This window comes from Rhinoderma darwinii, assembly GCF_050947455.1.
Source record: "Rhinoderma darwinii isolate aRhiDar2 chromosome 3 unlocalized genomic scaffold, aRhiDar2.hap1 SUPER_3_unloc_13, whole genome shotgun sequence".
Lineage (NCBI taxonomy): Eukaryota > Metazoa > Chordata > Amphibia > Anura > Rhinodermatidae > Rhinoderma > Rhinoderma darwinii.
The window spans coordinates 484,508-510,317 of record NW_027461738.1 but is presented as its reverse complement, the minus strand read 5'-3'; the positions used below and the strand labels follow the sequence as shown (position 1 = coordinate 510,317).

Here is a 25,810-nt window from a genome sequence, read left to right as displayed (position 1 = left end):
TTAATTCCATCCTCTTTGTCACTGATTAATTACATTAATAATAGTGGTTCCAGCTGTGCCCCTGGCTTACAACTCTGAAAAGCGAGCAATATTTAGAGTATAAATCACTATAACTACAGCATCCCATTTGTCCAGACTTTTATTTTTCTCTTGATAAATACAAATCAGGTTGGTTGGACAACTTCTGCCCTTAGTAAATCTCTGCTTGCTGTCAATTATAATACTATTTTCTGTCAAATACTCCTGTATATAGTCCCTTAAATGGACTCTGTCACCAGTTTATCAATTCCCAATTTCCTAACTAGCCTAATAGGCGCTATGATGCTGATAACTACAGTGTGATTTGTTGTTTTTTGTTTTAAAAACGTTTATTTGCAAAGTTATGAGCATTTATTTATATATACTAATGTAGCTCTAATAGCCAAATAGGAGATGACTCCTTTTTACTCTGGGCAGCTAATGTTTTCTGTATGACGCTGTCCAATCAGCATACAACTTCTCCCCCTTCCCTGTCCAGCAACACAGTGTGATCATATAGTACACTGCGTCCATTCCCGACTGTGTTTTCAACAGGTGATATCTTCGGTTCTGTCACAGCTAGAACTGTGATTTTGGTGTCTTATGAAAGAGTAGAATCCAGTCTTTCAAATGCCACCAAATCTGCTTTTTTAGGTGGCCCACAGCCCGAGATATGGCTGTTTGAATTGATCCCCCTTCCCTGTAGCTTGAGTTTCACAATGTGTGTGAAGCAGCTTCATGCTGATAGGACAGCATCAGATGCTGAGAGTCAGCTCCACCTCAGGAGAATTGCTGCTGTTACCTCCCAGATGTCTAATAAAGGCTAAATTACATATTTAGAAAATGCTCATAACTTTGCAAATAATAAACATTTTTTTACTACAAATCACCCTGTAGTTATCAGCAGCAAAGCACCTATTAGACTAGTTAGGAGTTAGGGACCTGATAAACTGGTAACAGAGTCCCTTTAAGAGCTCTTCAAAAGTTTTTCCCACAATGGATGTTAAGCTTACTGGTCTATAATTACTTTGTATTGAACTTACTACTTATAGAAAACTCAATGACATTCATGGGGTCTCTGTCACCAATGAAAAACCCGATAGATTTTTAATCGCCTATAAAGAATTTGATTCATCATATACTTTAGTTATGTAAACTTAAATAATAAACAAGTGAATAAACTAAAGCAACTGATAGCAAGGGACTGCTGAGAATTGAACTCAGGATCTCCTGTTTACTAGACAGGCACTTTAACCAACTAAGCCACAGCACCAAAGCACTTTTCTTCTCACGGTGTCCTACCACACAGCTCAGTTCAGAGCAAAAGACTGATCTCATATTTTAGGCTAGCCCCTTAGGTGTAGTTGCCAGAAGTCTTAACAGTCAGGGTTCATAAGTTGTGATGGCCGAGTGGTTAAGGCGTTGGATTTGAAATCCAATGGGGTCTCCCTGCACAGGTTCAAGTCCTGTTCACAACGTTCTATTTTAAGAAGAGAACTTCCAGAAACATATTAAAGTTTGTCACCTATAGAAAGTGTTATTTTAATTCCATCCTCTTTGTCACTGATTAATTACATTAATAATAGTGGTTCCAGCTGTGCCCCTGGCTTACAACTCTGAAAAGCGAGCAATATTTAGAGTATAAATCACTATAACTACAGCATCCCATTTGTCCAGACTTTTATTTTTCTCTTGATAAATACAAATCAGGTTGGTTGGACAACTTCTGCCCTTAGTAAATCTCTGCTTGCTGTCAATTATAATACTATTTTCTGTCAAATACTCCTGTATATAGTCCCTTAAATGGACTCTGTCACCAGTTTATCAATTCCCAATTTCCTAACTAGCCTAATAGGCGCTATGATGCTGATAACTACAGTGTGATTTGTTGTTTTTTGTTTTAAAAACGTTTATTTGCAAAGTTATGAGCATTTATTTATATATACTAATGTAGCTCTAATAGCCAAATAGGAGATGACTCCTTTTTACTCTGGGCAGCTAATGTTTTCTGTATGACGCTGTCCAATCAGCATACAACTTCTCCCCCTTCCCTGTCCAGCAACACAGTGTGATCATATAGTACACTGCGTCCATTCCCGACTGTGTTTTCAACAGTTGATATCTTCGGTTCTGTCACAGCTAGAACTATGATTTTGGTGTCTTATGAAAGAGTAGAATCCAGTCTTTCAAATGCCACCAAATCTGCTTTTTTTAGGTGGCCCACAGCCCGAGATATGGCTGTTTGAATTGATCCCCCTTCCCTGTAGCTTGAGTTTCACAATGTGTGTGAAGCAGCTTCATGCTGATAGGACAGCATCAGATGCTGAGAGTCAGCTCCACCTCAGGAGAATTGCTGCTGTTACCTCCCAGATGTCTAATAAAGGCTAAATTACATATTTAGAAAATGCTCATAACTTTGCAAATAATAAACATTTTTTTACTACAAATCACCCTGTAGTTATCAGCAGCAAAGCACCTATTAGACTAGTTAGGAGTTAGGGACCTGATAAACTGGTAACAGAGTCCCTTTAAGAGCTCTTCAAAAGTTTTTCCCACAATGGATGTTAAGCTTACTGGTCTATAATTACTTTGTATTGAACTTACTACTTATAGAATACTCAATGACATTCATGGGGTCTCTGTCACCAATGAAAAACCCGATAGATTTTTAATCGCCTATAAAGAATTTGATTCATCATATACTTTAGTTATGTAAACTTAAATAATAAACAAGTGAATAAACTAAAGCAACTGATAGCAAGGCACTGCTGAGAATTGAACTCAGGATCTCCTGTTTACTAGACAGGCACTTTAACCAACTAAGCCACAGCACCAAAGCACTTTTCTTCTCACGGTGTCCTACCGCACAGCTCAGTTCAGAGCATTTGTCCAGACTTTTATTTTTCTCTTGATAAATACAAATCAGGTTGGTTGGACATCTTCTGCCCTTAGTAAATCTCTGCTTGCTGTCAATTATAATACTATTTTCTGTCAAATACTCCTGTATATAGTCCCTTAAATGGACTCTGTCACCAGTTTATCAATTCCCAATTTCCTAACTAGCCTAATAGGCGCTATGATGCTGATAACTACAGTGTGATTTGTTGTTTTTTGTTTTAAAAACGTTTATTTGCAAAGTTATGAGCATTTATTTATATATACTAATGTAGCTCTAATAGCCAAATAGGAGATGACTCCTTTTTACTCTGGGCAGCTAATGTTTTCTGTATGACGCTGTCCAATCAGCATACAACTTCTCCCCCTTCCCTGTCCAGCAACACAGTGTGATCATATAGTACACTGCGTCCATTCCCGACTGTGTTTTCAACAGTTGATATCTTCGGTTCTGTCACAGCTAGAACTATGATTTTGGTGTCTTATGAAAGAGTAGAATCCAGTCTTTCAAATGCCACCAAATCTGCTTTTTTTAGGTGGCCCACAGCCCGAGATATGGCTGTTTGAATTGATCCCCCTTCCCTGTAGCTTGAGTTTCACAATGTGTGTGAAGCAGCTTCATGCTGATAGGACAGCATCAGATGCTGAGAGTCAGCTCCACCTCAGGAGAATTGCTGCTGTTACCTCCCAGATGTCTAATAAAGGCTAAATTACATATTTAGAAAATGCTCATAACTTTGCAAATAATAAACATTTTTTTACTACAAATCACCCTGTAGTTATCAGCAGCAAAGCACCTATTAGACTAGTTAGGAGTTAGGGACCTGATAAACTGGTAACAGAGTCCCTTTAAGAGCTCTTCAAAAGTTTTTCCCACAATGGATGTTAAGCTTACTGGTCTATAATTACTTTGTATTGAACTTACTACTTATAGAATACTCAATGACATTCATGGGGTCTCTGTCACCAATGAAAAACCCGATAGATTTTTAATCGCCTATAAAGAATTTGATTCATCATATACTTTAGTTATGTAAACTTAAATAATAAACAAGTGAATAAACTAAAGCAACTGATAGCAAGGCACTGCTGAGAATTGAACTCAGGATCTCCTGTTTACTAGACAGGCACTTTAACCAACTAAGCCACAGCACCAAAGCACTTTTCTTCTCACGGTGTCCTACCGCACAGCTCAGTTCAGAGCATTTGTCCAGACTTTTATTTTTCTCTTGATAAATACAAATCAGGTTGGTTGGACATCTTCTGCCCTTAGTAAATCTCTGCTTGCTGTCAATTATAATACTATTTTCTGTCAAATACTCCTGTATATAGTCCCTTAAATGGACTCTGTCACCAGTTTATCAATTCCCAATTTCCTAACTAGCCTAATAGGCGCTATGATGCTGATAACTACAGTGTGATTTGTTGTTTTTTGTTTTAAAAACGTTTATTTGCAAAGTTATGAGCATTTATTTATATATACTAATGTAGCTCTAATAGCCAAATAGGAGATGACTCCTTTTTACTCTGGGCAGCTAATGTTTTCTGTATGACGCTGTCCAATCAGCATACAACTTCTCCCCCTTCCCTGTCCAGCAACACAGTGTGATCATATAGTACACTGCGTCCATTCCCGACTGTGTTTTCAACAGGTGATATCTTCGGTTCTGTCACAGCTAGAACTGTGATTTTGGTGTCTTATGAAAGAGTAGAATCCAGTCTTTCAAATGCCACCAAATCTGCTTTTTTAGGTGGCCCACAGCCCGAGATATGGCTGTTTGAATTGATCCCCCTTCCCTGTAGCTTGAGTTTCACAATGTGTGTGAAGCAGCTTCATGCTGATAGGACAGCATCAGATGCTGAGAGTCAGCTCCACCTCAGGAGAATTGCTGCTGTTACCTCCCAGATGTCTAATAAAGGCTAAATTACATATTTAGAAAATGCTCATAACTTTGCAAATAATAAACATTTTTTTACTACAAATCACCCTGTAGTTATCAGCAGCAAAGCACCTATTAGACTAGTTAGGAGTTAGGGACCTGATAAACTGGTAACAGAGTCCCTTTAAGAGCTCTTCAAAAGTTTTTCCCACAATGGATGTTAAGCTTACTGGTCTATAATTACTTTGTATTGAACGTACTAATTATAGAAAACTCAATGACATTCATGGGGTCTCTGTCACCAATGAAAAACCCGATAGATTTTTAATCGCCTATAAATAATTTGATTAATCATATACTTTAGTTATGTAAACTTAAATAATAAGCAAGTGAATAAACTAAAGCAACTGATAGCAAGGCACTGCTGAGTTTTGAACTCAGGATCTCCTGTTTACTAGACAGGCACTTTAACCAACTAAGCCACAGCACCAAAGCACTTTTCTTCTCACGGTGTCCTACCACACAGCTCAGTTCAGAGCAAAAGACTGATCTCATATTTTAGGCTAGCCCCTTAGGTGTAGTTGCCAGAAGTCTTAACAGTCCGGGTACATAAGTTGTGATGGCCGAGTGGTTAAGGCGTTGGATTTGAAATCCACACAGGTTCAAGTCCTGTTCACAACGTTCTATTTTAAGAAGAGAACTTCCAGAAACATATTAAAGTTTGTCACCTATGGAAAGAGTTATTTCAATTTCATCCTCTTTGTCACTGATTAATTACATTAATAATAGTGGTTCCAGCTGTGCCCCTGGCTTACAACTCTGAAAAGCGAGCAATATTTAGAGTATAAATCACTATAACTACAGCATCCCATTTGTCCAGACTTTTATTTTTCTCTTGATAAATACAAATCAGGTTGGTTGGAAAACTTCTTCCCTTAGTAAATCTCTGCTTGCTGTCAATTATAATACTATTTTCTGTCACATACTCCTGCCCTTAGTAAATTCATTCCCTTAAATGGACTCTGTCACCAGTTTATCAATTCCCAATTTCCTAACTAGCCTAATAGGTGCTGTGATGCTGATAACTACAGTGTGATTTGTTGTTTTTTGTTTTAAAAACGTTTATTTGCAAAGTTATGAGCATTTATTTATATATACTAATGTAGCTCTAATAGCCAAATAGGAGATGACTCCTTTTTACTCTGGGCAGCTAATGTTTTCTGTATGACGCTGTCCAATCAGCATACAACTTCTCCCCCTTCCCTGTCCAGCAACACAGTGTGATCATATAGTACACTGCGTCCATTCCCGACTGTGTTTCAACAGGTGATATCTTCGGTTCTGTCACAGCTAGAACTGTGATTTTGGTGTCATATGAAAGAGTAGAATCCAGTCTTTCAAATGCCACCAAATCTGCTTTTTTTAGGTGGCCCACAGCCCGAGATATGGCTGTTTGAATTGATCCCCCTTCCCTGTAGCTTGAGTTTCACAATGTGTGTGAAGCAGCTTCATGCTGATAGGACAGCATCAGATGCTGAGAGTCAGCTCCACCTCAGGAGAATTGCTGCTGTTACCTCCCAGATGTCTAATAAAGGCTAAATTACATATTTAGAAAATGCTCATAACTTTGCAAATAATAAACATTTTTTTACTACAAATCACCCTGTAGTTATCAGCAGCAAAGCACCTATTAGACTAGTTAGGAGTTAGGGACCTGATAAACTGGTAACAGAGTCCCTTTAAGAGCTCTTCAAAAGTTTTTCCCACAATGGATGTTAAGCTTACTGGTCTATAATTACTTTGTATTGAACTTACTACTTATAGAATACTCAATGACATTCATGGGGTCTCTGTCACCAATGAAAAACCCGATAGATTTTTAATCGCCTATAAAGAATTTGATTCATCATATACTTTAGTTATGTAAACTTAAATAATAAACAAGTGAATAAACTAAAGCAACTGATAGCAAGGCACTGCTGAGAATTGAACTCAGGATCTCCTGTTTACTAGACAGGCACTTTAACCAACTAAGCCACAGCACCAAAGCACTTTTCTTCTCACGGTGTCCTACCGCACAGCTCAGTTCAGAGCATTTGTCCAGACTTTTATTTTTCTCTTGATAAATACAAATCAGGTTGGTTGGACATCTTCTGCCCTTAGTAAATCTCTGCTTGCTGTCAATTATAATACTATTTTCTGTCAAATACTCCTGTATATAGTCCCTTAAATGGACTCTGTCACCAGTTTATCAATTCCCAATTTCCTAACTAGCCTAATAGGCGCTATGATGCTGATAACTACAGTGTGATTTGTTGTTTTTTGTTTTAAAAACGTTTATTTGCAAAGTTATGAGCATTTATTTATATATACTAATGTAGCTCTAATAGCCAAATAGGAGATGACTCCTTTTTACTCTGGGCAGCTAATGTTTTCTGTATGACGCTGTCCAATCAGCATACAACTTCTCCCCCTTCCCTGTCCAGCAACACAGTGTGATCATATAGTACACTGCGTCCATTCCCGACTGTGTTTTCAACAGGTGATATCTTCGGTTCTGTCACAGCTAGAACTGTGATTTTGGTGTCTTATGAAAGAGTAGAATCCAGTCTTTCAAATGCCACCAAATCTGCTTTTTTAGGTGGCCCACAGCCCGAGATATGGCTGTTTGAATTGATCCCCCTTCCCTGTAGCTTGAGTTTCACAATGTGTGTGAAGCAGCTTCATGCTGATAGGACAGCATCAGATGCTGAGAGTCAGCTCCACCTCAGGAGAATTGCTGCTGTTACCTCCCAGATGTCTAATAAAGGCTAAATTACATATTTAGAAAATGCTCATAACTTTGCAAATAATAAACATTTTTTTACTACAAATCACCCTGTAGTTATCAGCAGCAAAGCACCTATTAGACTAGTTAGGAGTTAGGGACCTGATAAACTGGTAACAGAGTCCCTTTAAGAGCTCTTCAAAAGTTTTTCCCACAATGGATGTTAAGCTTACTGGTCTATAATTACTTTGTATTGAACTTACTACTTATAGAAAACTCAATGACATTCATGGGGTCTCTGTCACCAATGAAAAACCCGATAGATTTTTAATCGCCTATAAAGAATTTGATTCATCATATACTTTAGTTATGTAAACTTAAATAATAAACAAGTGAATAAACTAAAGCAACTGATAGCAAGGGACTGCTGAGAATTGAACTCAGGATCTCCTGTTTACTAGACAGGCACTTTAACCAACTAAGCCACAGCACCAAAGCACTTTTCTTCTCACAGTGTCCTACCACACAGCTCAGTTCAGAGCAAAAGACTGATCTCATATTTTAGGCTAGCCCCTTAGGTGTAGTTGCCAGAAGTCTTAACAGTCAGGGTTCATAAGTTGTGATGGCCGAGTGGTTAAGGCGTTGGATTCGAAATCCAATGGGGTCTCCCTGCACAGGTTCAAGTCCTGTTCACAACGTTCTATTTTAAGAAGAGAACTTCCAGAAACATATTAAAGTTTGTCACCTATAGAAAGTGTTATTTTAATTCCATCCTCTTTGTCACTGATTAATTACATTAATAATAGTGGTTCCAGCTGTGCCCCTGGCTTACAACTCTGAAAAGCGAGCAATATTTAGAGTATAAATCACTATAACTACAGCATCCCATTTGTCCAGACTTTTATTTTTCTCTTGATAAATACAAATCAGGTTGGTTGGACAACTTCTGCCCTTAGTAAATCTCTGCTTGCTGTCAATTATAATACTATTTTCTGTCAAATACTCCTGTATATAGTCCCTTAAATGGACTCTGTCACCAGTTTATCAATTCCCAATTTCCTAACTAGCCTAATAGGCGCTATGATGCTGATAACTACAGTGTGATTTGTTGTTTTTTGTTTTAAAAACGTTTATTTGCAAAGTTATGAGCATTTATTTATATATACTAATGTAGCTCTAATAGCCAAATAGGAGATGACTCCTTTTTACTCTGGGCAGCTAATGTTTTCTGTATGACGCTGTCCAATCAGCATACAACTTCTCCCCCTTCCCTGTCCAGCAACACAGTGTGATCATATAGTACACTGCGTCCATTCCCGACTGTGTTTCAACAGGTGATATCTTCGGTTCTGTCACAGCTAGAACTGTGATTTTGGTGTCATATGAAAGAGTAGAATCCAGTCTTTCAAATGCCACCAAATCTGCTTTTTTAGGTGGCCCACAGCCCGAGATATGGCTGTTTGAATTGATCCCCCTTCCCTGTAGCTTGAGTTTCACAATGTGTGTGAAGCAGCTTCATGCTGATAGGACAGCATCAGATGCTGAGAGTCAGCTCCACCTCAGGAGAATTGCTGCTGTTACCTCCCAGATGTCTAATAAAGGCTAAATTACATATTTAGAAAATGCTCATAACTTTGCAAATAATAAACATTTTTTTACTACAAATCACCCTGTAGTTATCAGCAGCAAAGCACCTATTAGACTAGTTAGGAGTTAGGGACCTGATAAACTGGTAACAGAGTCCCTTTAAGAGCTCTTCAAAAGTTTTTCCCACAATGGATGTTAAGCTTACTGGTCTATAATTACTTTGTATTGAACTTACTACTTATAGAAAACTCAATGACATTCATGGGGTCTCTGTCACCAATGAAAAACCCGATAGATTTTTAATCGCCTATAAAGAATTTGATTCATCATATACTTTAGTTATGTAAACTTAAATAATAAACAAGTGAATAAACTAAAGCAACTGATAGCAAGGGACTGCTGAGAATTGAACTCAGGATCTCCTGTTTACTAGACAGGCACTTTAACCAACTAAGCCACAGCACCAAAGCACTTTTCTTCTCACAGTGTCCTACCACACAGCTCAGTTCAGAGCAAAAGACTGATCTCATATTTTAGGCTAGCCCCTTAGGTGTAGTTGCCAGAAGTCTTAACAGTCAGGGTTCATAAGTTGTGATGGCCGAGTGGTTAAGGCGTTGGATTCGAAATCCAATGGGGTCTCCCTGCACAGGTTCAAGTCCTGTTCACAACGTTCTATTTTAAGAAGAGAACTTCCAGAAACATATTAAAGTTTGTCACCTATAGAAAGTGTTATTTTAATTCCATCCTCTTTGTCACTGATTAATTACATTAATAATAGTGGTTCCAGCTGTGCCCCTGGCTTACAACTCTGAAAAGCGAGCAATATTTAGAGTATAAATCACTATAACTACAGCATCCCATTTGTCCAGACTTTTATTTTTCTCTTGATAAATACAAATCAGGTTGGTTGGACAACTTCTGCCCTTAGTAAATCTCTGCTTGCTGTCAATTATAATACTATTTTCTGTCAAATACTCCTGTATATAGTCCCTTAAATGGACTCTGTCACCAGTTTATCAATTCCCAATTTCCTAACTAGCCTAATAGGCGCTATGATGCTGATAACTACAGTGTGATTTGTTGTTTTTTGTTTTAAAAACGTTTATTTGCAAAGTTATGAGCATTTATTTATATATACTAATGTAGCTCTAATAGCCAAATAGGAGATGACTCCTTTTTACTCTGGGCAGCTAATGTTTTCTGTATGACGCTGTCCAATCAGCATACAACTTCTCCCCCTTCCCTGTCCAGCAACACAGTGTGATAATATAGTACACTGCGTCCATTCCCGACTGTGTTTTCAACAGGTGATATCTTAGGTTCTGTCACAGCTAGAACTGTGATTTTGGTGTCTTATGAAAGAGTAGAATCCAGTCTTTCAAATGCCACCAAATCTGCTTTTTTAGGTGGCCCACAGCCCGAGATATGGCTGTTTGAATTGATCCCCCTTCCCTGTAGCTTGAGTTTCACAATGTGTGTGAAGCAGCTTCATGCTGATAGGACAGCATCAGATGCTGAGAGTCAGCTCCACCTCAGGAAAATTGCTGCTGTTACCTCCCAGATGTCTAATAAAGGCTAAATTACATATTTAGAAAATGCTCATAACTTTGCAAATAATAAACATTTTTTTACTACAAATCACCCTGTAGTTATCAGCAGCAAAGCACCTATTAGACTAGTTAGGAGTTAGGGACCTGATAAACTGGTAACAGAGTCCCTTTAAGAGCTCTTCAAAAGTTTTTCCCACAATGGATGTTAAGCTTACTGGTCTATAATTACTTTGTATTGAACTTACTACTTATAGAATACTCAATGACATTCATGGGGTCTCTGTCACCAATGAAAAACCCGATAGATTTTTAATCGCCTATAAAGAATTTGATTCATCATATACTTTAGTTATGTAAACTTAAATAATAAACAAGTGAATAAACTAAAGCAACTGATAGCAAGGCACTGCTGAGAATTGAACTCAGGATCTCCTGTTTACTAGACAGGCACTTTAACCAACTAAGCCACAGCACCAAAGCACTTTTCTTCTCACGGTGTCCTACCGCACAGCTCAGTTCAGAGCATTTGTCCAGACTTTTATTTTTCTCTTGATAAATACAAATCAGGTTGGTTGGACAACTTCTGCCCTTAGTAAATCTCTGCTTGCTGTCAATTATAATACTATTTTCTGTCAAATACTCCTGTATATAGTCCCTTAAATGGACTCTGTCACCAGTTTATCAATTCCCAATTTCCTAACTAGCCTAATAGGCGCTATGATGCTGATAACTACAGTGTGATTTGTTGTTTTTTGTTTTAAAAACGTTTATTTGCAAAGTTATGAGCATTTATTTATATATACTAATGTAGCTCTAATAGCCAAATAGGAGATGACTCCTTTTTACTCTGGGCAGCTAATGTTTTCTGTATGACGCTGTCCAATCAGCATACAACTTCTCCCCCTTCCCTGTCCAGCAACACAGTGTGATCATATAGTACACTGCGTCCATTCCCGACTGTGTTTCAACAGGTGATATCTTCGGTTCTGTCACAGCTAGAACTGTGATTTTGGTGTCATATGAAAGAGTAGAATCCAGTCTTTCAAATGCCACCAAATCTGCTTTTTTAGGTGGCCCACAGCCCGAGATATGGCTGTTTGAATTGATCCTCCTTCCCTGTAGCTTGAGTTTCACAATGTGTGTGAAGCAACTTCATGCTGATAGGACAGCATCAGATGCTGAGTTCAGAGCAAAAGACTGATCTCATATTTTAGGCTAGCCCCTTAGGTGTAGTTGCCAGAAGTCTTAACAGTCAGGGTTCATAAGTTGTGATGGCCGAGTGGTTAAGGCGTTGGATTCGAAATCCAATGGGGTCTCCCTGCACAGGTTCAAGTCCTGTTCACAACGTTCTATTTTAAGAAGAGAACTTCCAGAAACATATTAAAGTTTGTCACCTATAGAAAGTGTTATTTTAATTCCATCCTCTTTGTCACTGATTAATTACATTAATAATAGTGGTTCCAGCTGTGCCCCTGGCTTACAACTCTGAAAAGCGAGCAATATTTAGAGTATAAATCACTATAACTACAGCATCCCATTTGTCCAGACTTTTATTTTTCTCTTGATAAATACAAATCAGGTTGGTTGGACAACTTCTGCCCTTAGTAAATCTCTGCTTGCTGTCAATTATAATACTATTTTCTGTCAAATACTCCTGTATATAGTCCCTTAAATGGACTCTGTCACCAGTTTATCAATTCCCAATTTCCTAACTAGCCTAATAGGCGCTATGATGCTGATAACTACAGTGTGATTTGTTGTTTTTTGTTTTAAAAACGTTTATTTGCAAAGTTATGAGCATTTATTTATATATACTAATGTAGCTCTAATAGCCAAATAGGAGATGACTCCTTTTTACTCTGGGCAGCTAATGTTTTCTGTATGACGCTGTCCAATCAGCATACAACTTCTCCCCCTTCCCTGTCCAGCAACACAGTGTGATCATATAGTACACTGCGTCCATTCCCGACTGTGTTTCAACAGGTGATATCTTCGGTTCTGTCACAGCTAGAACTGTGATTTTGGTGTCATATGAAAGAGTAGAATCCAGTCTTTCAAATGCCACCAAATCTGCTTTTTTAGGTGGCCCACAGCCCGAGATATGGCTGTTTGAATTGATCCCCCTTCCCTGTAGCTTGAGTTTCACAATGTGTGTGAAGCAGCTTCATGCTGATAGGACAGCATCAGATGCTGAGAGTCAGCTCCACCTCAGGAGAATTGCTGCTGTTACCTCCCAGATGTCTAATAAAGGCTAAATTACATATTTAGAAAATGCTCATAACTTTGCAAATAATAAACATTTTTTTACTACAAATCACCCTGTAGTTATCAGCAGCAAAGCACCTATTAGACTAGTTAGGAGTTAGGGACCTGATAAACTGGTAACAGAGTCCCTTTAAGAGCTCTTCAAAAGTTTTTCCCACAATGGATGTTAAGCTTACTGGTCTATAATTACTTTGTATTGAACTTACTACTTATAGAAAACTCAATGACATTCATGGGGTCTCTGTCACCAATGAAAAACCCGATAGATTTTTAATCGCCTATAAAGAATTTGATTCATCATATACTTTAGTTATGTAAACTTAAATAATAAACAAGTGAATAAACTAAAGCAACTGATAGCAAGGGACTGCTGAGAATTGAACTCAGGATCTCCTGTTTACTAGACAGGCACTTTAACCAACTAAGCCACAGCACCAAAGCACTTTTCTTCTCACAGTGTCCTACCACACAGCTCAGTTCAGAGCAAAAGACTGATCTCATATTTTAGGCTAGCCCCTTAGGTGTAGTTGCCAGAAGTCTTAACAGTCAGGGTTCATAAGTTGTGATGGCCGAGTGGTTAAGGCGTTGGATTCGAAATCCAATGGGGTCTCCCTGCACAGGTTCAAGTCCTGTTCACAACGTTCTATTTTAAGAAGAGAACTTCCAGAAACATATTAAAGTTTGTCACCTATAGAAAGTGTTATTTTAATTCCATCCTCTTTGTCACTGATTAATTACATTAATAATAGTGGTTCCAGCTGTGCCCCTGGCTTACAACTCTGAAAAGCGAGCAATATTTAGAGTATAAATCACTATAACTACAGCATCCCATTTGTCCAGACTTTTATTTTTCTCTTGATAAATACAAATCAGGTTGGTTGGACAACTTCTGCCCTTAGTAAATCTCTGCTTGCTGTCAATTATAATACTATTTTCTGTCAAATACTCCTGTATATAGTCCCTTAAATGGACTCTGTCACCAGTTTATCAATTCCCAATTTCCTAACTAGCCTAATAGGCGCTATGATGCTGATAACTACAGTGTGATTTGTTGTTTTTTGTTTTAAAAACGTTTATTTGCAAAGTTATGAGCATTTATTTATATATACTAATGTAGCTCTAATAGCCAAATAGGAGATGACTCCTTTTTACTCTGGGCAGCTAATGTTTTCTGTATGACGCTGTCCAATCAGCATACAACTTCTCCCCCTTCCCTGTCCAGCAACACAGTGTGATAATATAGTACACTGCGTCCATTCCCGACTGTGTTTTCAACAGGTGATATCTTAGGTTCTGTCACAGCTAGAACTGTGATTTTGGTGTCTTATGAAAGAGTAGAATCCAGTCTTTCAAATGCCACCAAATCTGCTTTTTTAGGTGGCCCACAGCCCGAGATATGGCTGTTTGAATTGATCCCCCTTCCCTGTAGCTTGAGTTTCACAATGTGTGTGAAGCAGCTTCATGCTGATAGGACAGCATCAGATGCTGAGAGTCAGCTCCACCTCAGGAAAATTGCTGCTGTTACCTCCCAGATGTCTAATAAAGGCTAAATTACATATTTAGAAAATGCTCATAACTTTGCAAATAATAAACATTTTTTTACTACAAATCACCCTGTAGTTATCAGCAGCAAAGCACCTATTAGACTAGTTAGGAGTTAGGGACCTGATAAACTGGTAACAGAGTCCCTTTAAGAGCTCTTCAAAAGTTTTTCCCACAATGGATGTTAAGCTTACTGGTCTATAATTACTTTGTATTGAACTTACTACTTATAGAATACTCAATGACATTCATGGGGTCTCTGTCACCAATGAAAAACCCGATAGATTTTTAATCGCCTATAAAGAATTTGATTCATCATATACTTTAGTTATGTAAACTTAAATAATAAACAAGTGAATAAACTAAAGCAACTGATAGCAAGGCACTGCTGAGAATTGAACTCAGGATCTCCTGTTTACTAGACAGGCACTTTAACCAACTAAGCCACAGCACCAAAGCACTTTTCTTCTCACGGTGTCCTACCGCACAGCTCAGTTCAGAGCATTTGTCCAGACTTTTATTTTTCTCTTGATAAATACAAATCAGGTTGGTTGGACAACTTCTGCCCTTAGTAAATCTCTGCTTGCTGTCAATTATAATACTATTTTCTGTCAAATACTCCTGTATATAGTCCCTTAAATGGACTCTGTCACCAGTTTATCAATTCCCAATTTCCTAACTAGCCTAATAGGCGCTATGATGCTGATAACTACAGTGTGATTTGTTGTTTTTTGTTTTAAAAACGTTTATTTGCAAAGTTATGAGCATTTATTTATATATACTAATGTAGCTCTAATAGCCAAATAGGAGATGACTCCTTTTTACTCTGGGCAGCTAATGTTTTCTGTATGACGCTGTCCAATCAGCATACAACTTCTCCCCCTTCCCTGTCCAGCAACACAGTGTGATCATATAGTACACTGCGTCCATTCCCGACTGTGTTTTCAACAGGTGATATCTTCGGTTCTGTCACAGCTAGAACTGTGATTTTGGTGTCTTATGAAAGAGTAGAATCCAGTCTTTCAAATGCCTCCAAATCTGCTTTTTTAGGTGGCCCACAGCCCGAGATATGGCTGTTTGAATTGATCCCCCTTCCCTGTAGCTTGAGTTTCACAATGTGTGTGAAGCAGCTTCATGCTGATAGGACAGCATCAGATGCTGAGAGTCAGCTCCACCTCAGGAAAATTGCTGCTGTTACCTCCCAGATGTCTAATAAAGGCTAAATTACATATTTAGAAAATGCTCATAACTTTGCAAATAATAAACATTTTTTTACTACAAATCACCCTGTAGTTATCAGCAGCAAAACACCTATTAGACTAGTTAGGAGTTAGGGACCTGATAAACTGGTAACAGAGTCCCTTTAAGAGCTCTTCAAAAGTTTTTCCCACAATGGATGTTAAGCTTACTGGTCTATAATTACTTTGTATTGAACTTACTACTTATAGAATACTCAATGACATTCATGGGGTCTCTGTCACCAATGAAAAACCCGATAGATTTTTAATCGCCTATAAAGAATTTGATTCATCATATACTTTAGTTATGTAAACTTAAATAATAAACAAGTGAATAAACTAAAGCAACTGATAGCAAGGCACTGCTGAGAATTGAACTCAGGATCTCCTGTTTACTAGACAGGCACTTTAACCAACTAAGCCACAGCACCAAAGCACTTTTCTTCTCACGGTGTCCTACCGCACAGCTCAGTTCAGAGCATTTGTCCAGACTTTTATTTTTCTCTTGATAAATACAAATCAGGTTGGTTGGACAACTTCTGCCCTTAGTAAATCTCTGCTTGCTGTCAATTATAATACTATTTTCTGTCAAATACTCCTGTATATAGTCCCTTAAATGGACTCTGTCACCAGTTTATCAATTCCCAATTTCCTAACTAGCCTAATAGGCGCTATGATGCTGATAACTACAGTGTGATTTGTTGTTTTTTGTTTTAAAAACGTTTATTTGCAAAGTTATGAGCATTTATTTATATATACTAATGTAGCTCTAATAGCCAAATAGGAGATGACTCCTTTTTACTCTGGGCAGCTAATGTTTTCTGTATGACGCTGTCCAATCAGCATACAACTTCTCCCCCTTCCCTGTCCAGCAACACAGTGTGATAATATAGTACACTGCGTCCATTCCCGACTGTGTTTTCAACAGGTGATATCTTAGGTTCTGTCACAGCTAGAACTGTGATTTTGGTGTCTTATGAAAGAGTAGAATCCAGTCTTTCAAATGCCACCAAATCTGCTTTTTTAGGTGGCCCACAGCCCGAGATATGGCTGTTTGAATTGATCCCCCTTCCCTGTAGCTTGAGTTTCACAATGTGTGTGAAGCAGCTTCATGCTGATAGGACAGCATCAGATGCTGAGAGTCAGCTCCACCTCAGGAAAATTGCTGCTGTTACCTCCCAGATGTCTAATAAAGGCTAAATTACATATTTAGAAAATGCTCATAACTTTGCAAATAATAAACATTTTTTTACTACAAATCACCCTGTAGTTATCAGCAGCAAAGCACCTATTAGACTAGTTAGGAGTTAGGGACCTGATAAACTGGTAACAGAGTCCCTTTAAGAGCTCTTCAAAAGTTTTTCCCACAATGGATGTTAAGCTTACTGGTCTATAATTACTTTGTATTGAACTTACTACTTATAGAAAACTCAATGACATTCATGGGGTCTCTGTCACCAATGAAAAACCCGATAGATTTTTAATCGCCTATAAAGAATTTGATTCATCATATACTTTCGTTATGTAAACTTAAATAATAAACAAGTGAATAAACTAAAGCAACTGACAGCAAGGCACTGCTGAGAATTGAACTCAGGATCTCCTGTTTACTAGACAGGCACTTTAACCAACTAAGCCACAGCACCAAAGCACTTTTCTTCTCACGGTGTCCTACCACACAGCTCAGTTCAGAGCAAAAGACTGATCTCAAATTTTAGGCTAGCCCCTTAGGTGTAGTTGCCAGAAGTCTTAACAGTCAGGGTACATAAGTTGTGATGGCCGAGTGGTTAAGGCGTTGGATTCGAAATCCAATGGGGTCTCCCTGCACAGGTTCAAGTCCTGTTCACAACGTTCTATTTTAAGAAGAGAACTTCCAGAAACATATTAAAGTTTGTCACCTATAGAAAGTGTTATTTTAATTCCATCCTCTTTGTCACTGATTAATTACATTAATAATAGTGGTTCCAGCTGTGCCCCTGGCTTACAACTCTGAAAAGCGAGCAATATTTAGAGTATAAATCACTATAACTACAGCATCCCATTTGTCCAGACTTTTATTTTTCTCTTGATAAATACAAATCAGGTTGGTTGGACAACTTCTGCCCTTAGTAAATCTCTGCTTGCTGTCAATTATAATACTATTTTCTGTCAAATACTCCTGTATATAGTCCCTTAAATGGACTCTGTCACCAGTTTATCAATTCCCAATTTCCTAACTAGCCTAATAGGCGCTATGATGCTGATAACTACAGTGTGATTTGTTGTTTTTTGTTTTAAAAACGTTTATTTGCAAAGTTATGAGCATTTATTTATATATACTAATGTAGCTCTAATAGCCAAATAGGAGATGACTCCTTTTTACTCTGGGCAGCTAATGTTTTCTGTATGACGCTGTCCAATCAGCATACAACTTCTCCCCCTTCCCTGTCCAGCAACACAGTGTGATAATATAGTACACTGCGTCCATTCCCGACTGTGTTTTCAACAGGTGATATCTTAGGTTCTGTCACAGCTAGAACTGTGATTTTGGTGTCTTATGAAAGAGTAGAATCCAGTCTTTCAAATGCCACCAAATCTGCTTTTTTAGGTGGCCCACAGCCCGAGATATGGCTGTTTGAATTGATCCCCCTTCCCTGTAGCTTGAGTTTCACAATGTGTGTGAAGCAGCTTCATGCTGATAGGACAGCATCAGATGCTGAGAGTCAGCTCCACCTCAGGAAAATTGCTGCTGTTACCTCCCAGATGTCTAATAAAGGCTAAATTACATATTTAGAAAATGCTCATAACTTTGCAAATAATAAACATTTTTTTACTACAAATCACCCTGTAGTTATCAGCAGCAAAGCACCTATTAGACTAGTTAGGAGTTAGGGACCTGATAAACTGGTAACAGAGTCCCTTTAAGAGCTCTTCAAAAGTTTTTCCCACAATGGATGTTAAGCTTACTGGTCTATAATTACTTTGTATTGAACTTACTACTTATAGAATACTCAATGACATTCATGGGGTCTCTGTCACCAATGAAAAACCCGATAGATTTTTAATCGCCTATAAAGAATTTGATTCATCATATACTTTAGTTATGTAAACTTAAATAATAAACTAGTGAATAAACTAAAGCAACTGATAGCAAGGCACTGCTGAGAATTGAACTCAGGATCTCCTGTTTACTAGACAGGCACTTTAACCAACTAAGTCACAGCACCAAAGCACTTTTCTTCTCACGGTGTCCTACCGCACAGCTCAGTTCAGAGCATTTGTCCAGACTTTTATTTTTCTCTTGATAAATACAAATCAGGTTGGTTGGACAACTTCTGCCCTTAGTAAATCTCTGCTTGCTGTCAATTATAATACTATTTTCTGTCAAATACTCCTGTATATAGTCCCTTAAATGGACTCTGTCACCAGTTTATCAATTCCCAATTTCCTAACTAGCCTAATAGGCGCTATGATGCTGATAACTACAGTGTGATTTGTTTTTTTTTGTTTTAAAAACGTTTATTTGCAAAGTTATGAGCATTTATTTATATATACTAATGTAGCTCTAATAGCCAAATAGGAGATGACTCCTTTTTACTCTGGGCAGCTAATGTTTTCTGTATGACGCTGTCCAATCAGCATACAACTTCTCCCCCTTCCCTGTCCAGCAACACAGTGTGATCATATAGTACACTGCGTCCATTCCCGACTGTGTTTTCAACAGGTGATATCTTCGGTTCTGTCACAGCTAGAACTGTGATTTTGGTGTCTTATGAAAGAGCAGAATCCAGTCTTTCAAATGCCACCAAATCTGCTTTTTTAGGTGGCCCACAGCCCGAGATATGGCTGTTTGAATTGATCCCCCTTCCCTGTAGCTTGAGTTTCACAATGTGTGTGAAGCAGCTTCATGCTGATAGGACAGCATCAGATGCTGAGAGTCAGCTCCACCTCAGGAGAATTGCTGCTGTTACCTCCCAGATGTCTAATAAAGGCTAAATTACATATTTAGAAAATGCTCATAACTTTGCAAATAATAAACATTTTTTTTACTACAAATCACCCTGTAGTTATCAGCAGCAAAGCACCTATTAGACTAGTTAGGAGTTAGGGACCTGATAAACTGGTAACAGAGTCCCTTTAAGAGCTCTTCAAAAGTTTTTCCCACAATGGATGTTAAGCTTACTGGTCTATAATTACTTTGTATTGAACTTACTACTTATAGAAAACTCAATGACATTCATGGGGTCTCTGTCACCAATGAAAAACCCGATAGATTTTTAATCGCCTATAAAGAATTTGATTCATCATATACTTTCGTTATGTAAACTTAAATAATAAACAAGTGAATAAACTAAAGCAACTGACAGCAAGGCACTGCTGAGAATTGAACTCAGGATCTCCTGTTTACTAGACAGGCACTTTAACCAACTAAGCCACAGCACCAAAGCACTTTTCTTCTCACGGTGTCCTACCACACAGCTCAGTTCAGAGCAAAAGACTGATCTCAAATTTTAGGCTAGCCCCTTAGGTGTAGTTGCCAGAAGTCTTAACAGTCAGGGTACATAAGTTGTGATCGCCGAGTGGTTAAGGCGTTGGATTCGAAATCCAATGGGGTCTCCCTGCACAGGTTCAAGTCCTGTTCACAACGTTCTATTTTAAGAAGAGAACTTCCAGAAACATATTAAAGTTTGTCACCTATAGAAAGAGTTATTTTAATTCCATCCTCTTTGTCACTGATTAATTACATTAATAATAGTGGTTCCAGCTGTGCCCCTGGCTTACAACTCTGAAAAGCGAGCAATATTTAGAGTATAAATCACTATAACTACAGCATCCCATTTGTCCAGACTTTTATTTTTCTCTTGATAAATACAAATCAGGTTGGTTGGACAACTTCTGCCCTTAGTAAATCTCTGCTTGCTGTCAATTATAATACTATTTTCTGTCAAATACTCCTGTATATAGTCCCTTAAATGGACTCTGTCACCAGTTTATCAATTCCCAATTTCCTAACTAGCCTAATAGGCGCTATGATGCTGATAACTACAGTGTGATTTGTTGTTTTTTGTTTTAAAAACGTTTATTTGCAAAGTTATGAGCATTTATTTATATATACTAATGTAGCTCTAATAGCCAAATAGGAGATGACTCCTTTTTACTCTGGGCAGCTAATGTTTTCTGTATGACGCTGTCCAATCAGCATACAACTTCTCCCCCTTCCCTGTCCAGCAACACAGTGTGATCATATAGTACACTGCGTCCATTCCCGACTGTGTTTTCAACAGGTGATATCTTCGGTTCTGTCACAGCTAGAACTGTGATTTTGGTGTCTTATGAAAGAGTAGAATCCAGTCTTTCAAATGCCACCAAATCTGCTTTTTTAGGTGGCCCACAGCCCGAGATATGGCTGTTTGAATTGATCCCCCTTCCCTGTAGCTTGAGTTTCACAATGTGTGTGAAGCAGCTTCATGCTGATAGGACAGCATCAGATGCTGAGAGTCAGCTCCACCTCAGGAGAATTGCTGCTGTTACCTCCCAGATGTCTAATAAAGGCTAAATTACATATTTAGAAAATGCTCATAACTTTGCAAATAATAAACATTTTTTTTACTACAAATCACCCTGTAGTTATCAGCAGCAAAGCACCTATTAGACTAGTTAGGAGTTAGGGACCTGATAAACTGGTAACAGAGTCCCTTTAAGAGCTCTTCAAAAGTTTTTCCCACAATGGATGTTAAGCTTACTGGTCTATAATTACTTTGTATTGAACTTACTACTTATAGAAAACTCAATGACATTCATGGGGTCTCTGTCACCAATGAAAAACCCGATAGATTTTTAATCGCCTATAAAGAATTTGATTCATCATATACTTTCGTTATGTAAACTTAAATAATAAACAAGTGAATAAACTAAAGCAACTGATAGCAAGGCACTGCTGAGAATTGAACTCAGGATCTCCTGTTTACTAGACAGGCACTTTAACCAACTAAGCCACAGCACCAAAGCACTTTTCTTCTCACGGTGTCCTACCACACAGCTCAGTTCAGAGCAAAAGACTGATCTCAAATTTTAGGCTAGCCCCTTAGGTGTAGTTGCCAGAAGTCTTAACAGTCAGGGTACATAAGTTGTGATGGCCGAGTGGTTAAGGCGTTGGATTCGAAATCCAATGGGGTCTCCCTGCACAGGTTCAAGTCCTGTTCACAACGTTCTATTTTAAGAAGAGAACTTCCAGAAACATATTAAAGTTTGTCACCTATAGAAAGAGTTATTTTAATTCCATCCTCTTTGTCACTGATTAATTACATTAATAATAGTGGTTCCAGCTGTGCCCCTGGCTTACAACTCTGAAAAGCGAGCAATATTTAGAGTATAAATCACTATAACTACAGCATCCCATTTGTCCAGACTTTTATTTTTCTCTTGATAAATACAAATCAGGTTGGTTGGACAACTTCTGCCCTTAGTAAATCTCTGCTTGCTGTCAATTATAATACTATTTTCTGTCAAATACTCCTGTATATAGTCCCTTAAATGGACTCTGTCACCAGTTTATCAATTCCCAATTTCCTAACTAGCCTAATAGGCGCTATGATGCTGATAACTACAGTGTGATTTGTTGTTTTTTGTTTTAAAAACGTTTATTTGCAAAGTTATGAGCATTTATTTATATATACTAATGTAGCTCTAATAGCCAAATAGGAGATGACTCCTTTTTACTCTGGGCAGCTAATGTTTTCTGTATGACGCTGTCCAATCAGCATACAACTTCTCCCCCTTCCCTGTCCAGCAACACAGTGTGATCATATAGTACACTGCGTCCATTCCCGACTGTGTTTTCAACAGGTGATATCTTTGGTTCTGTCACAGCTAGAACTGTGATTTTGGTGTCTTATGAAAGAGTAGAATCCAGTCTTTCAAATGCCACAAAAATCTGCTTTTTTAGGTGGTCCACAGCCCGAGATATGGCTGTTTGAATTGATCCCCCTTCCCTGTAGCTTGAGTTTCACAATGTGTGTGAAGCAGCTTCATGCTGATAGGACAGCATCAGATGCTGAGAGTCAGCTCCACCTCAGGAGAATTGCTGCTGTTACCTCCCAGATGTCTAATAAAGGCTAAATTACATATTTAGAAAATGCTCATAACTTTGCAAATAATAAACATTTTTTTTACTACAAATCACCCTGTAGTTATCAGCAGCAAAGCACCTATTAGACTAGTTAGGAGTTAGGGACCTGATAAACTGGTAACAGAGTCCCTTTAAGAGCTCTTCAAAAGTTTTTCCCACAATGGATGTTAAGCTTACTGGTCTATAATTACTTTGTATTGAACTTACTACTTATAGAAAACTCAATGACATTCATGGGGTCTCTGTCACCAATGAAAAACCCGATAGATTTTTAATCGCCTATAAAGAATTTGATTCATCATATACTTTCGTTATGTAAACTTAAATAATAAACAAGTGAATAAACTAAAGCAACTGATAGCAAGGCACTTCTGAGAATTGAACTCAGGATCTCCTGTTTCCTAGACAGGCACTTTAACCAACTAAGCCACAGCAGCAAAGCACTTTTCTTCTCACGGTGTCCTACCACACAGCTCAGTTCAGAGCAAAAGACTGATCTCAAATTTTAGGCTAGCCCCTTAGGTGTAGTTGCCAGAAGTCTTAACAGTCAGGGTACATAAGTTGTGATGGCCGAGTGGTTAAGGTGTTGGATTCGAAATCCAATGGGGTCTCCCTGCACAGGTTCAAGTCCTGTTCACAACGTTCTATTTCATCCTCTTTGTCACTGATTAATTACATTAATAATAGTGGTTCCAGCTGTGCCCCTGGCTTACAACTCTGAAAAGCGAGCAATATTTAGAGTATAAATCACTATAACTACAGCATCCCATTTGTCCAGACTTTTATTTTTCTCTTGATAAATACAAATCAGGTTGGTTGGACAACTTCTGCCCTTAGTAAATCTCTGCTTGCTGTCAATTATAATACTATTTTCTGTCAAATACTCCTGTATATAGTCCCTTAAATGGACTCTGTCACCAGTTTATCAATTCCCAATTTCCTAACTAGCCTAATAGGCGCTATGATGCTGATAACTACAGTGTGATTTGTTGTTTTTTGTTTTAAAAACGTTTATTTGCAAAGTTATGAGCATTTATTTATATATACTAATGTAGCTCTAATAGCCAAATAGGAGATGACTCCTTTTTACTCTGGGCAGCTAATGTTTTCTGTATGACGCTGTCCAATCAGCATACAACTTCTCCCCCTTCCCTGTCCAGCAACACAGTGTGATCATATAGTACACTGCGTCCATTCCCGACTGTGTTTTCAACAGGTGATATCTTCGGTTCTGTCACAGCTAGAACTGTGATTTTGGTGTCTTATGAAAGAGTAGAATCCAGTCTTTCAAATGCCACCAAATCTGCTTTTTTAGGTGGCCCACAGCCCGAGATATGGCTGTTTGAATTGATCCCCCTTCCCTGTAGCTTGAGTTTCACAATGTGTGTGAAGCAGCTTCATGCTGATAGGACAGCATCAGATGCTGAGAGTCAGCTCCACCTCAGGAGAATTGCTGCTGTTACCTCCCAGATGTCTAATAAAGGCTAAATTACATATTTAGAAAATGCTCATAACTTTGCAAATAATAAACATTTTTTTTACTACAAATCACCCTGTAGTTATCAGCAGCAAAGCACCTATTAGACTAGTTAGGAGTTAGGGACCTGATAAACTGGTAACAGAGTCCCTTTAAGAGCTCTTCAAAAGTTTTTCCCACAATGGATGTTAAGCTTACTGGTCTATAATTACTTTGTATTGAACTTACTACTTATAGAAAACTCAATGACATTCATGGGGTCTCTGTCACCAATGAAAAACCCGATAGATTTTTAATCGCCTATAAAGAATTTGATTCATCATATACTTTCGTTATGTAAACTTAAATAATAAACAAGTGAATAAACTAAAGCAACTGACAGCAAGGCACTGCTGAGAATTGAACTCAGGATCTCCTGTTTACTAGACAGGCACTTTAACCAACTAAGCCACAGCACCAAAGCACTTTTCTTCTCACGGTGTCCTACCACACAGCTCAGTTCAGAGCAAAAGACTGATCTCAAATTTTAGGCTAGCCCCTTAGGTGTAGTTGCCAGAAGTCTTAACAGTCAGGGTACATAAGTTGTGATGGCCGAGTGGTTAAGGCGTTGGATTCGAAATCCAATGGGGTCTCCCTGCACAGGTTCAAGTCCTGTTCACAACGTTCTATTTTAAGAAGAGAACTTCCAGAAACATATTAAAGTTTGTCACCTATAGAAAGAGTTATTTTAATTCCATCCTCTTTGTCACTGATTAATTACATTAATAATAGTGGTTCCAGCTGTGCCCCTGGCTTACAACTCTGAAAAGCGAGCAATATTTAGAGTATAAATCACTATAACTACAGCATCCCATTTGTCCAGACTTTTATTTTTCTCTTGATAAATACAAATCAGGTTGGTTGGACAACTTCTGCCCTTAGTAAATCTCTGCTTGCTGTCAATTATAATACTATTTTCTGTCAAATACTCCTGTATATAGTCCCTTAAATGGACTCTGTCACCAGTTTATCAATTCCCAATTTCCTAACTAGCCTAATAGGCGCTATGATGCTGATAACTACAGTGTGATTTGTTGTTTTTTGTTTTAAAAACGTTTATTTGCAAAGTTATGAGCATTTATTTATATATGTAAAACAAAAAAGAAAAACTATATCAGAAATATAACCAGGCACTCTTGGGTCATTGAAAAATTATGAAAATTTATTTATTATTAAAACTCCAATTATTTAGAGAATATAAATGTATTCACACAATTTAAAACATTTTTGTCTCCTGGCCAGGAAAAGGTTACATACAGATACAAAATATACTAATAAGTAGGAAGCATAGATGTACACCTTGTTTTCCCCACAAATCGGGGTAAATGGCAAGAAAATAGATCCAAGAAAAAATCGCTAGGTTGAATTCACACCTGCGTTTCTTTCCCCTTGCACATACTTATGTGTAATTCCTCCAAAAAATGACAGCAATTCTTGTCAAAAG

General features: G+C 38.1%; 10 non-coding genes across 10 annotated transcripts; all 10 read left to right on the top strand.

Annotated features, from left to right (window-relative positions):
- The first annotated feature begins 1,414 nt into the window (after positions 1-1,414).
- Positions 1,415-1,496, top strand: TRNAS-UGA (transfer RNA serine (anticodon UGA)). Its single transcript has one exon. It is a non-coding gene; the product is annotated as a tRNA-Ser (tRNA).
- A 6,680-nt stretch (positions 1,497-8,176) lies between these two features.
- TRNAS-CGA (transfer RNA serine (anticodon CGA)) lies at positions 8,177-8,258 on the top strand. Its single transcript has one exon. It is a non-coding gene; the product is annotated as a tRNA-Ser (tRNA).
- Positions 8,259-9,735: 1,477 nt separating this feature from the next.
- TRNAS-CGA (transfer RNA serine (anticodon CGA)) lies at positions 9,736-9,817 on the top strand. Its single transcript has one exon. It is a non-coding gene; the product is annotated as a tRNA-Ser (tRNA).
- Positions 9,818-11,962: 2,145 nt separating this feature from the next.
- TRNAS-CGA (transfer RNA serine (anticodon CGA)) lies at positions 11,963-12,044 on the top strand. The gene has a single exon. It is a non-coding gene; the product is annotated as a tRNA-Ser (tRNA).
- Positions 12,045-13,521: 1,477 nt separating this feature from the next.
- Positions 13,522-13,603, top strand: TRNAS-CGA (transfer RNA serine (anticodon CGA)). Its single transcript has one exon. It is a non-coding gene; the product is annotated as a tRNA-Ser (tRNA).
- Positions 13,604-17,511: 3,908 nt separating this feature from the next.
- Positions 17,512-17,593, top strand: TRNAS-CGA (transfer RNA serine (anticodon CGA)). The gene has a single exon. It is a non-coding gene; the product is annotated as a tRNA-Ser (tRNA).
- Positions 17,594-20,287: 2,694 nt separating this feature from the next.
- TRNAS-CGA (transfer RNA serine (anticodon CGA)) lies at positions 20,288-20,369 on the top strand. Its single transcript has one exon. It is a non-coding gene; the product is annotated as a tRNA-Ser (tRNA).
- A 1,479-nt stretch (positions 20,370-21,848) lies between these two features.
- TRNAS-CGA (transfer RNA serine (anticodon CGA)) lies at positions 21,849-21,930 on the top strand. Its single transcript has one exon. It is a non-coding gene; the product is annotated as a tRNA-Ser (tRNA).
- A 1,480-nt stretch (positions 21,931-23,410) lies between these two features.
- On the top strand, positions 23,411-23,492 carry TRNAS-CGA (transfer RNA serine (anticodon CGA)). Its single transcript has one exon. It is a non-coding gene; the product is annotated as a tRNA-Ser (tRNA).
- A 1,416-nt stretch (positions 23,493-24,908) lies between these two features.
- On the top strand, positions 24,909-24,990 carry TRNAS-CGA (transfer RNA serine (anticodon CGA)). Its single transcript has one exon. It is a non-coding gene; the product is annotated as a tRNA-Ser (tRNA).
- The last annotated feature ends 820 nt before the right edge of the window (positions 24,991-25,810 follow it).